Genomic DNA, 14,303 nt, shown 5'->3' on the forward strand with positions numbered 1-14,303 from the left:
CAACTACATATATAAAGAGATAAACATCTTTGATGTCCTTTTTATTTTATCAATTTTATCCTCTTAATTATTATATTTTAAATTTAAATAATTATTTATAATAAAAAAATTATTTTTTAGTTTTATTATTTTACTAACTTTAGTAACTATTTTTTTAAATTGAAATAATTGTTCAAATTTAAAGATAAATGAACAACAAAACAAATAAAAATGACAAGTAATTGAAACATGATTCCTACGTAGTAGGTAAAAGTAAAATGTGTATCTAACAATAATAATAAAAATAATAATAATAATAACTATTATAATAATTATAGTTCTTATTAATAATAATAATAATAATAGTAATATAATAATAGAAATAATTATAATTAATAATAACGATAATAATATTTATAGTTGATAGTAATAATGATTATTAATTATAATTGATAATAATAAACCGTGACCAATAATTTTGGAGGAGCCAAAATAATTTATAGTAAAAGAATTTGAACTCATCAATAATTTATTTTGAATGTAAATAACCATAATGTGTTCAAAAAATTCATCTTTCATCTTATTCCGAATTTTGTTTTGATAATCTTTGTTGTAGAAAATGAAACATTAAGAGTTAAATAAAATGAATTAGATAATCAATCAAGTAAAATATCTTTAATTTGTTTGTTTTTGTCAAAGATTTACATAACTCAATAATGATCGACAAATCCTTCAACTTTGAATGGGTATGAACATCAACAATGAAATGTTGGAGTAAAATTTTAAACTAATCATATATTTATCAATACACCTATTTTTTTAAGTTTAAGATAAAGAAATAATTTATCATAATGTAATAAAAATTGAGACACAATTACTAACAAAAAATACATAATAGTAATAATATTATATATTACAAATAAGAGTAATACTTTTACTACTTATAATGTTAATAATACTAATAGTAATAATGTATAATAGTAACATATAATAATAATAACAATTATTATTATTATTATTATTATACTAATATTTGTTATAATTTTACTACTATCATTATAAATAATATTTATAATAATATTATTATTAATAATTATAAATACTAATACTTATAAAAATATTACAAATAATAATATTATTTATAATTAATATTATAGTTGAAATCATAAATAAATGAAAAAATGAAAACAAATTGATTTTTGTAGAATTTGAACCTAGGTCCCTTTGTACCAGAGTTTTAAAATGACGAAAAAATTAATTTTTATGACATGTGTCAATAAAAGAAAATGGATAATATAATAATTTTTGAAGTATTTTTTTTTCTTAATACTAGCGAACACACGAACACACAGGCGGGCCTGTGTGTTCGCATTTTTTAATTTTCAAGAAATTTAAGTTAAGATCAACAAATAGTTGTTAAATGTAAAATTAAAAAAAAAAGATATGTACAATTTTTTAAAAAAAATAATAATTTAAGATAAAAGAGGTTTTCAGAATAATGGTTAAAAGTAAATTATTTATAAAATAATTAGGGGTAAAACTGGTATTATGGAATGTGGACACAGAAGAGGAAATCTTCTTTATATATTGTTATAGATGTAATAGATATGTTTTTGTATATTATTATTTAACATATGAGTTTGGTTTTGTCTCATTTTTTTTCCTTTTACTAAATTCTTTCGTGTGATAATAAATGATTGCTAAACGATAGATATGCCAATCCAATTGAAATATGACAATTTAAAGTAATGTCTGACGTAAGTTTAAAATATACAGAAGAAGAAGAAAAAAAACTACCAATTAGCACATGATCATTGCACACGAAAAACCACAGCATAATTGTCCATAATATTTTACAATATCAAAGAACGTGTGACTTCAAGTTAAATCATCAATTTAGACTATTTAAAATACTTTTGATTTTAACAGGAATAATTAACAAATATAAGCATTGTTATTCAACATCAAAAGTGTGAATATCGATAATTGAAATTCTTGCACGTAAAACAGAACAATAAAAAAGATGAGTTGATGTGTAATGAAAGTGATAAACTAGATATTAAAATATTTGCACTAAATTGTAAAGAAGGGGTGGATAATTGGCACCTGAGAACAATGTAGTCCACACTTGACGAGAATCAATCCTGTCAAATAGCACCTGAAGGACAGCACCAAAGAGAGCACCACCGGGCATGGTTGCAAAGGATGACTTCATTGCAAAGACATGTTTGGATGATTTTTTTCGATCGTACACACGAGTAGCCACTGTTTCCTCAAAAAAAGAACAGAAAAATCTTTAAGAAAATGATGTCTTGAATCAATTAGAAGGTGATTCAGCGTCTATTGCTGATCAAACTGTTTTATCCAATACCGAAATATATGGGGAATTTCCATCAATGAAATTGTGTTACCCTTATGGGTGAAACAGAATAACTGAATCCATTTTACCTAAACCCAGTGCATGTGATTAAATCATAATATACGACACTTAAAGGCACAAAGGCAAATATTAATATTACAAAAAACTTAACTGAAGTAGGAGGGATGCACCTAGACCTTGCTGTAGTGCAAAGCAAGGTCGAAGCTTAAGAGCCACAATAGCAAGCTACTGCACTTGGCCCTCTCCCTTAAAAAATAAATTTAATATCGTGTGAACCAATGGTCCACATATCAGATATTAAACTGATAAGAACAGATACTACACTTGATCTTAGCCAAAAGGCCGAGAAAGGTATGATTTTGATTCTGCAGGTCTTCAGCTTTTATATTCTAAACTTCATATGCTTGTCAGGGAACTGATCGATGTGGATTTCACTTGATTGATATGCTTCATTCTGCACAGAGGCAACATTATATTCTTCCCATGTAGTTGAGTGAAACTCCTTTTCACACTTAGTTTACTTTTAATATATTGTTAGATTTTCTTCTATGACTCTTTACAATTGGTCCTAACCAGCGACTGGTTAGGAAAACACTATTCATATCCATTCATGACACCTTATCAATAAAATAACTTTCAAAAATGAAAAAAGTTTGAATACAAGGTTTATTCATGTTACTGTGTATTTTAGATAAAACTTGTATTATTTATTATTTTTATAAATATAATTATATGAATACATGTGATATCAACATTAAACCATTTTCAAAAATAATACAAGTATTCATTGTTTCCATATCAACACACACGCACACACACACGTGCACACACGCACAACTGATAAAGTATTCAAGATATTAAATGACATTGTTGGACAAGAAAATATAATTCAAGTTGTTACCGATAATGCTGCAAATTTCAAGACAATTGGAGATTTGTTGATGAAAAAATAGAACAAATGTATTGGACTCCATGTGCTGTACACTATATTGATTTGATGTTTGAAAATTTTTAAAAGAATTTGAAGGTATATGAATTGACAATCAAGAAGGGTCAAATTACCACTTACATTTATGGAAAAACAATGTTGATTTCTTTGTTGAAAAAGTTCACTAAAGGTAGAGACTTGATAAGATCGAGTGTAACTAGATTTGCCATGACATATTTGACTCTTGGTTGTCTTCATGATTTGAAGATATCATTATTGACCATGTTCAGCTCTGAGGAGGGGTAGACAAGCAAGTTTGGAACCTCACAAGAAGGGAAAAGAGTAAAACGTGTGGTATTAGACAATTGGTTTTGGAAGAATGTACCTACATGCTAGAAGGCTACTACCCTTCTTATGGTGGTCTTAAGATTGGCGGACTCAATTGGTTTCATTTATGAAGAGATAGGTTGTGCAAAAGAGAAGATTAGGTCCAATTTTAACAATATTAAGAAGAAGTAAAATTTCAAACTTTTACTCATTCAAGGTTTAATTACTTATGTCTGAAATTAGTTTGGTATTGAGTGTAGTTATGAAGAGGTTTGGAGAATAATCGATGCTCGATGGGATAGTCAACTTCATAGGCCTTTGCATGCAGCTGCCTATTTTCTCAACCTCCACCTCCACTATGAACCTAACTTTAGATGTGATGATGGTGGAGAGGTGAAAGAAGGATTGTATATATGCATGAGAAGATTGGTACCAAATTTTGCAGAAAGAAGAAAAATTAATTTGTAAATTGTTGAATTTCATTTTCCTAGAGGACTTGTAATTCTTTGGGATGTGAGTGTAATTGGAGCTCATTTGAAATGGTAATTTAAATTATTTATAATTTCCTTTATTAGGTTTATATCTATTAAAATTTAATATTTCATTTTAGGTTCATACAAGGAGAAGGAACCATTTGCATTAGAAAAAGATGACTGATTTAGTTTTTGTGATGTATAACTTGAAGTAGAAAAGTAGATAAATTCGAAAAATTGTTGCTCTTCCATTTGATGACATTGAATCTAACGATATGAATGGGTAACTGAAGAGGCAAATAATGTTGTTGTGATTGAGCAAGTTGAAGGTGAAAATGATGTTCAAAATGTTCCCTTGTATGAATCAACAACAGATCCAGCTCTAGATGCTTTTGATCTTGATAACATAACTTTTGATGCCAATTAGGATGCACAAGTTTCATCGGGGAAGAGTTAGATGAAAAGGATGGAGATAATGATGTAATTAGAAGATTAGAGGATTAATTAGACATAGACATTTGACATTTGAATTTATGAGATTAAGAACACTAAGATGATGGAAGTTCAAATTGAGATTATAATTGGGAAATTGGATTGAGATAGATTGAAGTTAATTTGAAGACGCTTTACTTCTGCAAAAGAATATTTTGTTGAAGGAGAAAAAAAAATCAAGATGACTTCATTGCAAAGACATGTTTGTATGACTTTTTTCGATGTATAATGAACATATCCTTTCTTGCAATATTGTTGTTGACTTTTTTCGATGTATAATGAACATATCCTTTCTTGCAATATTGTTGTTGTCTTATTTGCGGCTTTTGTCGTTGCTGGAATTATGTGGTATGGTTCAACAACTCCAATTGAATTATTTGGACCTACTCGGTAGCAGTGGGATCGGGATACATCCATAAAAAATATATCGAAGAGTGGGAACTAGACTAGTCAAAAATCAAAATTTATTAGAAGCTTGGTCTAGGATTCATGAAGTAACGAAGTTAATATATATATATGAAAAGGACAGAGGAATCACCACCATATATAGTTTCTTAAGAAAGAATAGAAAAACCTTGTTTGGTAGGAAAACAATGGTCTTCAAAATTAAATTTGAGTTCAGAAATTGATTATTTTGAAGGTGCTTTAGCATCTATCGTTGATCAACCTGTCTTATCTAAGACTGAAATATGACATAGGAGGTAATGTCATATAACCAAAAAAAACCTAGTGGAGTTTAAGAAAGGATTGTTTGGTAGTGACAAAGTTGAGCAAGTTCACTATAATTTACACAATTTCCTTAGTCCTAAAAACTCATTGACTATCAACCCTAAGCCATGAACTCATTTTGTCCTAAGTAAGCTGGAAGATTACTAGAAATATATATCCAACATAATCTCACATAAAGAGCACGTTGAACAAGCTGTGCTAGACAGTTTGTTTGAGTTGACTAATACACGTGACTAAATACTAAGCCCTTGCACCCAAATATAAGACAAATATTATAAAAATTGAACTGAACTAGAAGGGATGCACCCAGCCCTTGCAGTAGTGCAAAAAGCAAGGGCAATGCTTGAAGGCCTCGGTAGCAAGCTACTGCAATTGGCCCTCTCTCCCTTAAAAAATAAATTTAATATCATGTGAACCAATGGTTCACGTATCAGATATTAAACTGATAAGAACAGATACTACACTTGATCTTAGCCAAAAGGCCGAGAAAGGTATGCTTTGAATTGAATATGGATTCTAGTTTTATATTCTAAGCTGGAGTTTCTTGTCAGTGCCCTGACGAATGTGGGACTTGGGAGATAGTTAAAACTGTGAAACTGATGTATGTGTTCAAACACACTCGTCCTTGGAGAAATAACTTGTTTGAATATATTTTTAGTTATTATGCTGTTTTTTCAATGCACTCTCTAAGTTCATACTGTCAATAAGAACTTAGGGATGAAATGTTTGACTCAAGTTCGAAGAGATTGAATCCAAATTACTTCTGAAACATAAATTTTAAAAAAATTATTCTTTCAGCTATGTTGTTCAGATTTAAGATAAAACTTGAACTATTTTAGATAAAGCATATTATATAGAGCATCATATTAATTGTAATGATCCTTTTGTAATTATCACTGTCTTTTTGAAGTTGATCTCTCACAAATACACAAAGGGGCGCTTATTCATACACAAAGTTGAGCTCTATTGCCTTTTGTAATTTTTCTTGAAAGAATTTCTAATTCTTTAAATAAATGAATTACTCTCTTAAATTATCTCATCCAAACATAAAGTAAAATGACATGTTTGGATGAGGAAATTAAAAGAAAATTGAAATTGAAAAATTTTAAAAAGGTATTTCAAATAACTAAAAAAGTAGAATTGTAAATTCACTGAACAAAAAAAGAAATTGAAATTCTCCAAGTTGTGAAATTGGTCATTAGTTACAATTCACAGGTACAAAAAGGTCGAGTCGAGTCGGAGACGAAAGTTGAGTTGGGCTGGTCCGAGATGAAGGTCAAGTCAGGCCTGCTCGGAATGAAGGTCATGTGGAGCTGACTCGGGACAAAGGTCAAGTTGAGTTGGTCTGCGACCAAGGTCGAGACGAGTCAACTCGGGCCAAAGGTCAAGCCAAGTTATCCTGAACCTAAAAAGAAGACAACAAAACTTACTCTATTTGACTCTTTGATTAGGTAGTTGCATAGAGTTCCTCACAAAGATCACAATTACGGTTCTTGGTCGTAAAAAAGGAGAAGAACGAGTGAGAGACAAGCTAAAGAGAAGTTAGAGAGATTTTAGAGTGTTTGGTTGTAGAAAGATCGTGATTTTATAAAAATGAATTTTAGTTATTAAAACCTTTATCTAACTTAACCCTTTAATATTAAAATATTGTAGTGTTCTATTTTTAATAAAACCACCGATACTCTTATACCGTTTTACATTATTCGTGAACTATTCACCACCACCCAAAAAGCTTTGTGACCTTACATTATCCGTGACAAATGGGTAACAAATCCATGGTAATGTCATCCTATTTCCACTTCGACACCTAAAATTGTTGCATCATACCACCTAATCTTAGATGTTCCACTTTGCTTTCTAACCCACTGATCTACAATCATCTCTCAGCAGCATCCTTGTTTAACTTATCATTTGTAGAAACACAAACTCCTCCCTTTGAACCTAAGAACTTCATCTTCTCTCGTCTTGAAATCTCTAGCTTTACCGGTGCCTAAGAGCCTTATGATAAATCTCAAATTAAAATCACATGATGACCTTTCCTTAACCATTTTAAGAATTCATTAGTTATAAACATGTGCCTGCACTAATAAAACCTCTTCACAACTTTACTCCAAGCTTAGATCCCTAACTTTTATACTACCACTCCTTTACCATCAAACCAATAACTTGAATCCTTTTTCAGCTCAGAGCATCTACTATCACATTTTTACTTCTAAGATGACACCACTCCAAAGAACATAGTCTTTAAGAACTCGATTCACTTCCTTCGTCTTAAGAAAAATTTAAGATTTCGCGTCCGCATTAGTTTCCATTTCCTAATTTTTTGATCGAAAGATTGACGAGGTCCTAATTTCCTCCCAATCTCACATCAATGCTTGGAACCCCACATACCATTGATGGATTCGTTGCCCAAGAGGAGGTAAATATGAACATAGATTTTACTCAAGATCAACAAAAACTGAATAAGATGCTTATTATGTATCAGTCTTTTAATTGTGTTAGCTTAGGAATGTAGCTTAAGATTTTCTTACGAAAGTAGAAAAAATAGGCAATATAATGAATTCAAGTTATTTGAGTTTCTTTTAGCAAGGGACTTACCTAATGCTTCATAAATGTGCCTGAGTAGAAATCATTTAATCATTTGATTGTCCTTGTTGAAAGTAATCAATGGTAAGCTGAACTGTAGTTGAATTTTGTGAAGTCAGATTTATGCATAAGGATTTAAACTATTTGGAAAACGTAAAATAGAACATTTTAATGTGGTTGCAACTTCAAAAAACTGAACTGAACTTCTCTTTGTGTGCATACAAACGGAAATTAGGAGCAGTCTGAATCAATATATGTCTGAGTAAATATATAAAAATGGGAAGTAGAAGAATTTTGAGATTGAGGCTCTAACTTCATCTTACAACAATTAAAGTATCTTCTAGCTTTGCATTTTAAAATGGAAAGACTTTACGAGGACTAAAAATAAACTGGAATAAGAGGGTGCACCCAGCTCTTGCAATAGTGCAAAACAAAAGTGATGCTCAAGAGCAACAGTAGCAAGCCACTGCAATTGACCCTTTCCCTAAAAAAATAAATTTAATATCGTGTGAACCAATGGTCCACATATCAGATATTAAACTGATAAGAACAGATACTACACTTGATCTTAGCCAAAAGGCCGAGAAAGGTATGATTTGTTTTGACTATGTATTCTGCTTTTATATTCCAAGTTCCAGTTTCTTGTCAGATTCCTGATGAATGTGGGACTTTGTCACTTGAGATTATGTTCGAGAGCACAATCATTTTTCTTGTATCCTTCTTTTTGTATGTATTTTGCATCCAATATCAGGTTTTCCTTCTGGTAAAGAACTCACTGTCCAGATGCCATTCTGTTCAAGGGCTATTAGTTCTTCTGTCATTGCTTTCTTCGAATGTGCATACCATGAAGCATCTTCATAAGATTCTGGTTCAGTATGTGAGTCAATAGAGCAAATAACCTATTTGAAAGAAGACAGTCTTGCCATAGAAACGTGACCCTTAATAGAATATCTAGTTTTCTTTTCAGTTTTAGTAGCAAATGAACTTTGAAAATCTTGTAAATAAGCAGGAACATTATTGTGTCTAGTAGACCTTCTAGGACAATTTTGCTCTGACGCAGAATCAAAAGCTTGTTCAGTATCAATACTATCAGATTTATTCAGATTATCAGGATCATCAATGTTCTGGGCATGCGTTATATGGTTTTCAGAATCAATGTTATCATTTAAGTTTTTACTCTTATGGACAGTAAGATCAAAATCATAATCCTTTATTTTCTCAAAAACAGGTGTAATCATCTTGTCAATAGAATTTTCTTGAGAAATAGTTTGAAATGAAATATATCTTCATAGAAGATAACATTTCTAGAAATATGAATGCAATGGGAATTTAGATCAGATACAATAGATAAAATACAGTCCTTAACATTTGGTTTGAACATGAGGAACATACCTATCCTGTTATAAACTAAATGAATAAGGATTGCAAGTAGCTGTAAAAGTTTAATTTATTGAACGAATAACTGGGCTATATAAAGCTAATCAGTCTTAACAGAAAAACTACCCATGATTTAATAATAGGAACCAGATTTATTCTAAATAACAAACTCTAACAAATCCTTCCTTAAACTGAACTGTTTTATATATTCAATTTATCTCCTCAAAACTGCATATTCCCAACCTTTTTCTAAGCTTTATGTATGCTTCCAACGTTAATGCCTCATTGATTCCCAAGAAGACACACTTGATGCTCTTGTTGTCCAACTTTTTCCGTGAAGCATTTGGAAGGTGAACATGTCCAATGCATCCAAATACTTTAAAATGCTGCACTGACGGTGTTCTATTCTACCAAGCATTTTCTGGAGTAATGTTTGCTAGAGCTGTAGTGGGACATCTATTCAAGATATGTGTAGCTAGATTAGCTGCTTCTGGCCAATATTGCTTTGGTACATCACGTGCTATCAGCATGCATCTCACCATGTTCATCAATGTTCGATTTCTCCTTTCCGCCACTCCGTTCTGTTGGGGTGAATAGGCTGCAGTTAGTTGCCTTGTGATGCCATGAGTGTTGCAGTATTCATTAAACTCGGATGAAGTGAACTCCCCACCTCTGTTAGTGCGCAGACACAAAATCTTATGACCAGATGCTTTTTCTACTAAAGATTTGAACCTTTTGAATGCATCAAAGGCTTCGGATTTTTCCTGCAGAAAATAAGACCACATTTTTCTGTTATAATCATCAATAAAGGTAATTACATATCGTTTCTTACTATGTGATTCAGGTGTAATTGCACCACATAAATCTGAGTGGATGAGTTGCAATGGTTTAGATGCTCTCCAAGTGCTTTTCTTTTGAAATGAATGACGTTGTTGTTTTCCTGCCATACATATGGAGCACATTTGGGATGGATTCTTTAAAATAGGCAATCCGTAAACCATTTTCCTTTAGGCAAGTGTCCTTAGCCCTTTTATATTGTCAGAGGTCACATTAAGAGCCGATGAATAATTAATAGATACAGGAGGAACTGAAGCAAAAGCACAAACATACGATTTGCAGATATCATAGTTCACATAAGTAATCCTTTGTTTTCATGATAGATACTACAACAATCAGCCTTGATTAATATAGTCAAGTTTTTCTCTTGGAATTGACCAATACTAAGCAGGTTAGTTTTGAGATCAGGGACAAAGAATACCTCAGTAGTCACCAAAATTTGTCCATTCACCTTAGTCACCAAAATTTGTCCATTCACCTTCATGAGAACATTTCGCCACTCATGTGATTACTGCATCCCGAATCCAGGAACCACCTCTTGATGAAGGCATGACCACCTCCTTAGAAGCTCCATCAAGAAGGATCACTAGAAGCATGTCTAGAGGGGAGTCTTCTATTCCATCACCTTTATCTTTGTTTTGCATTACTTTAGTTTGAATTCCCTAAGTTGGTTTCTAGTTGATTTATTTTGGTTGACTTGTTGACTTTGATCCAAAGTTGACCTTTGACCAAGATTAGATTAACTTAAACCAACATGCTAATCCTTGTTTGTCTTGTTTTGTAGGTAATTAAGAGAAAGTAGAGCATGGCTAGGTGGCACTTGGTGATTGGAGCACTTGGATGAAGTGGAAGAGAGAGGAAAGCAAAAAGCATAAAGCAAAAGCAAAAGTAGACATGTACCTTGTCTCCTTTTGCCTTTGTGGTTTATGCCTTAGAAGGTCACTTGGTCTCCTTCCTCTTTTGGCCTAGAATCCTCATGGGAATGCCTCCACCAATCATCTTCCTTCACTTGGCCAAGACTCACTCTCACATTAGGTTTAGGGTTTGCTAGTTAATCCTTTTTCATGTTTTTGTATTTGCCAAAGGACCCCTATGAACTCCTATTTAAAGGGTGCTCCTTGTCTTGTAAAAGGGTTGATCATTTTGTTTCTAAACTATTGTGTTTCAACCTTTAAATTTTCGTGAGCTCTCCTTCCTAGAAGTGAACTCACCTTTGCCTTATCTTGCTTGCAAGTGGCGGCACCATCACTCATCTCTAGGGCTTGGTTGGCTTAGATCCCCCCCTATGAGTGGCGTGCTTCTTCCATTCTTCATCTTCTATGCTTTCCATTTTTATTGTTTCTTCTTTCATTTTGCTAGTGTTGTTATTGCCGTGTGTGTTTAAGCTTGAATCCAACTCTCTTCTTCCTTTCATGAGCTTGAGAAATGAACCTTCACATCTAGATAGCATGCTATCTTAATGTCCAGTGGGAATTTTCAAAAAGCTTTCTTAAACAACTTCACCATATTCATAACTCTAAAAGGGAACAAGATAATCCTTCATCATTTGGTATCAGAGCCTAGGTTATCTTGAATATGGTGTTTTTCATGTGCTAACCTTGTCTTATTGTAGCTATCTTTGTATGGTTCAAATCCACTTCCATTACACACAAAAACGGTGCTGGCAGAAAACGTGACGATTTTAAAACATTAAACTGTACTAGTTCAGCGGTCCAAAAATTACGCTTTTGGTGTCAAAAGAAAGCTCTCTGAGTCTAGTTTCCAGAAAAAAAAGAACCAACGCATTTGGAGTTCTGTGGAGAAAGTTATGATCACATTAGTGAGCAAAGGTCAGATCTGCCAAGAATACGTGAATCAGCGTTTTCAGGTTCTTGTGTGGCAGTTTGGCTACGGTTTTTGCACCTCTTTAAGCTCCTAAATGTGGTTGGATAACATGTCTTTGGATGCTTAGTCTTTGAGCCTCAAATCCATGAGTTTAAATGCATGATAGCTACATGTTTGTGTCTTTGTGTATGTCATGTTGAGTCTCTAAATGTGTCTAACTTTTGCTTGAGTCTCTTGTCATATGGTTCTTTGAGTTTTCTTGTTCTTGTTTCTAAGTTTTTGAACTATTGCATGAGATCTATGCCTTGTGTTGTTGTATGCTCCTTGAAATTGATTCTGACCTAATTTTAAGGAACTAAGTGTTCAAGACACCCTAAAACATCCTTCTCATCATTTGAAGTACCTAGTTTTGAAAAGAAAAAGTGTTTTCAAGACCAAAAACAGTTTGGCCGAGAGCTTTTACAATGCTTGGTGAATCAATTTGGCCATTTTTACTAGGTGTTATGCTACCAAAATTTATACTTGGATTTTGGGTGATATTGGCAAATTAGTTCCATGCTTTGACTTGGTTATGATCTTTCATGGTGTATGCATAATTTGAGGTATAATCTTGGCTTGTTCAAATGCTTTCCATAGAGTCCTTAAAAGTGCTTTTCATTGTTTTAGTCTTGTTCAAGTTTTGTCTTTAAAAACAAGTTTCCTTAGAAGTTAAACTTTCTTGTTTTTTTTAGCTTTGCTTGCTTGTCTTTAGGTAATCTTTGTTTTGTCTTAGTAGTTTTCTTTTCCTTGTCTTCCTAGAGTGTTATGGCCGAGCCACTTGTTTGAGCTTTGAAAAGGTTTTCATCTCTTTAAAGGTGTTTTCACTTGTTTGGAAGGTTTTTGAGTGCTAGCCTTGCTTGTGTGCTTTGGGAGTGTGATCAAAAACACTTGGGTGCTTGAGAAGACCACACTTGGTCTCGGGTTTGGAATTGTTTGTTAGCTAACCTCTTCCTTGTCTCGGTTTTTGATGAGTTTTTGGTGTAGGAACATGAATATGGATCCAATCTTGGAGGTAGAAGAAGAGGAGGAGTCGGCCTCACCTTATTCCCCTCCCATGGTGACTCCTATGGCCCAAGAAAGTGGACAAATAACCCTTGCCAACATCTTACGTGAGATGGAAGTGAGTAGGAGAGAAACTTTTGACCAATTGAGGGCGGATAGGAGGCAAAGTGAGATCTTCCTACAAGAGCACATCCAAAGACTTGAGCTTAGGGAAGATGAGAGGAGAAGGAGGAGGTCCTCTTCCGAGGACTCTAGCCATGGTGGAAGAAGAAGAAGACACGGCTATGATGGTGGTGAAAGGCGCAATCAACTCCCACAAAGACAACCTCCACCAATCAAGATTCCAAAGTTCAAGGGGGAGAATGATCCAAACCTCTACATAGAGTGGGAGCAAAAAGTGGACCAAATCTTCAATATTCATTTAGTTAGTAATCAAGAACAAGTAGATTTAGTAGTTTTAGAATTTGAAGATTATGCCATGACATGGTGGCATCAATTGTGTATGGACAATATTAACCAAGAGCCACCCGCGGCCTCTTGGATGGACATTAAAACTTTGATGCGCGCTAGATTTGTTCCTTCCTACTATAGGAGGGAGACTCTTTTGAAGCTCCAAAGGCTTCAACAAGGGTCTATGTGTGTGAATGAATATTTTAAAATGATGGAGTCAATGCTTCTCAAAGTAGGACTCCAATTTGAAAGTGAAGAAGAAAAGGTAGCTAGATTTGTGAGTGGTCTTAGAAGAGAAGTTCAAGATGTAGTTGAGTTGTATGAGTATTCCACTCTTGACAAAATTTTACACTTGGCCTTAAAAGTTGAAAGTCAATTGAAAAAGAAACAAGAGGCCAAGAGGAATACTTCATACAATGAATACTACTCTAGAACTTGGAAAGGAAAAGAAAGAAAGGATGAGAAACCTCCTTCCAAAGACCACCCACCTAGGACCAATTCGTCTAGAACCTCCCATGAAAATGCAAACTCTTCTCAAAGTTCAAGAACTAGTTCCATCAAATGTTTTAAGTGTTTGGGCTATGGTCACATTGCTTCAAATTGCCCAACAAAAAGGAACATGATCTTGAACCCTAAAGGAGAGATTGAAAGTGAACATTCTTCTCCCCCCTCCCTTAAAAGTTCTTCCTCCCACACTTCTTCCCAATCTTCAAGTGAGGATGAAATCAAACCTAATGAAGGAGGTTTGTTGGTGGTTAGGCGCATGCTAGGCCAAGTGCCTAAAGAATTTGAAAACCAAAGAGAAAATATTTTTCACTCAAGGTGCCAAATCAACAACAAAACTTGCTCCCTCATAATTGATAGTGGAAGTTGTGTTAAT

General features: G+C 33.3%; 3 non-coding genes and 1 pseudogene across 3 annotated transcripts; 1 reads left to right on the forward strand and 3 right to left on the reverse strand.

Annotated features, from left to right (window-relative positions):
• Nucleotides 1–2,518: 2,518 nt before the first annotated feature.
• Nucleotides 2,519–2,714, reverse strand: LOC114170870 (U2 spliceosomal RNA). The gene has a single exon (XR_003601230.2). It is a non-coding gene; the product is annotated as a U2 spliceosomal RNA (small nuclear RNA).
• Nucleotides 2,715–3,569: 855 nt separating this feature from the next.
• Nucleotides 3,570–4,591, forward strand: LOC146880876 (uncharacterized; annotated as a pseudogene).
• A 1,012-nt stretch (nucleotides 4,592–5,603) lies between these two features.
• On the reverse strand, nucleotides 5,604–5,803 carry LOC146880877 (U2 spliceosomal RNA). Its single transcript, XR_014986701.1, has one exon. It is a non-coding gene; the product is annotated as a U2 spliceosomal RNA (small nuclear RNA).
• A 2,488-nt stretch (nucleotides 5,804–8,291) lies between these two features.
• Nucleotides 8,292–8,487, reverse strand: LOC114170877 (U2 spliceosomal RNA). Its single transcript, XR_003601237.2, has one exon. It is a non-coding gene; the product is annotated as a U2 spliceosomal RNA (small nuclear RNA).
• Between the last annotated feature and the right edge of the window lie 5,816 nt (nucleotides 8,488–14,303).

This window comes from Vigna unguiculata, chromosome 11 (assembly GCF_037176805.1).
Source record: "Vigna unguiculata cultivar grain cowpea cultivar isolate G323 ecotype 2 chromosome 11, ASM3717680v1, whole genome shotgun sequence".
In the NCBI taxonomy this organism is placed as follows: domain Eukaryota; kingdom Viridiplantae; phylum Streptophyta; class Magnoliopsida; order Fabales; family Fabaceae; genus Vigna; species Vigna unguiculata.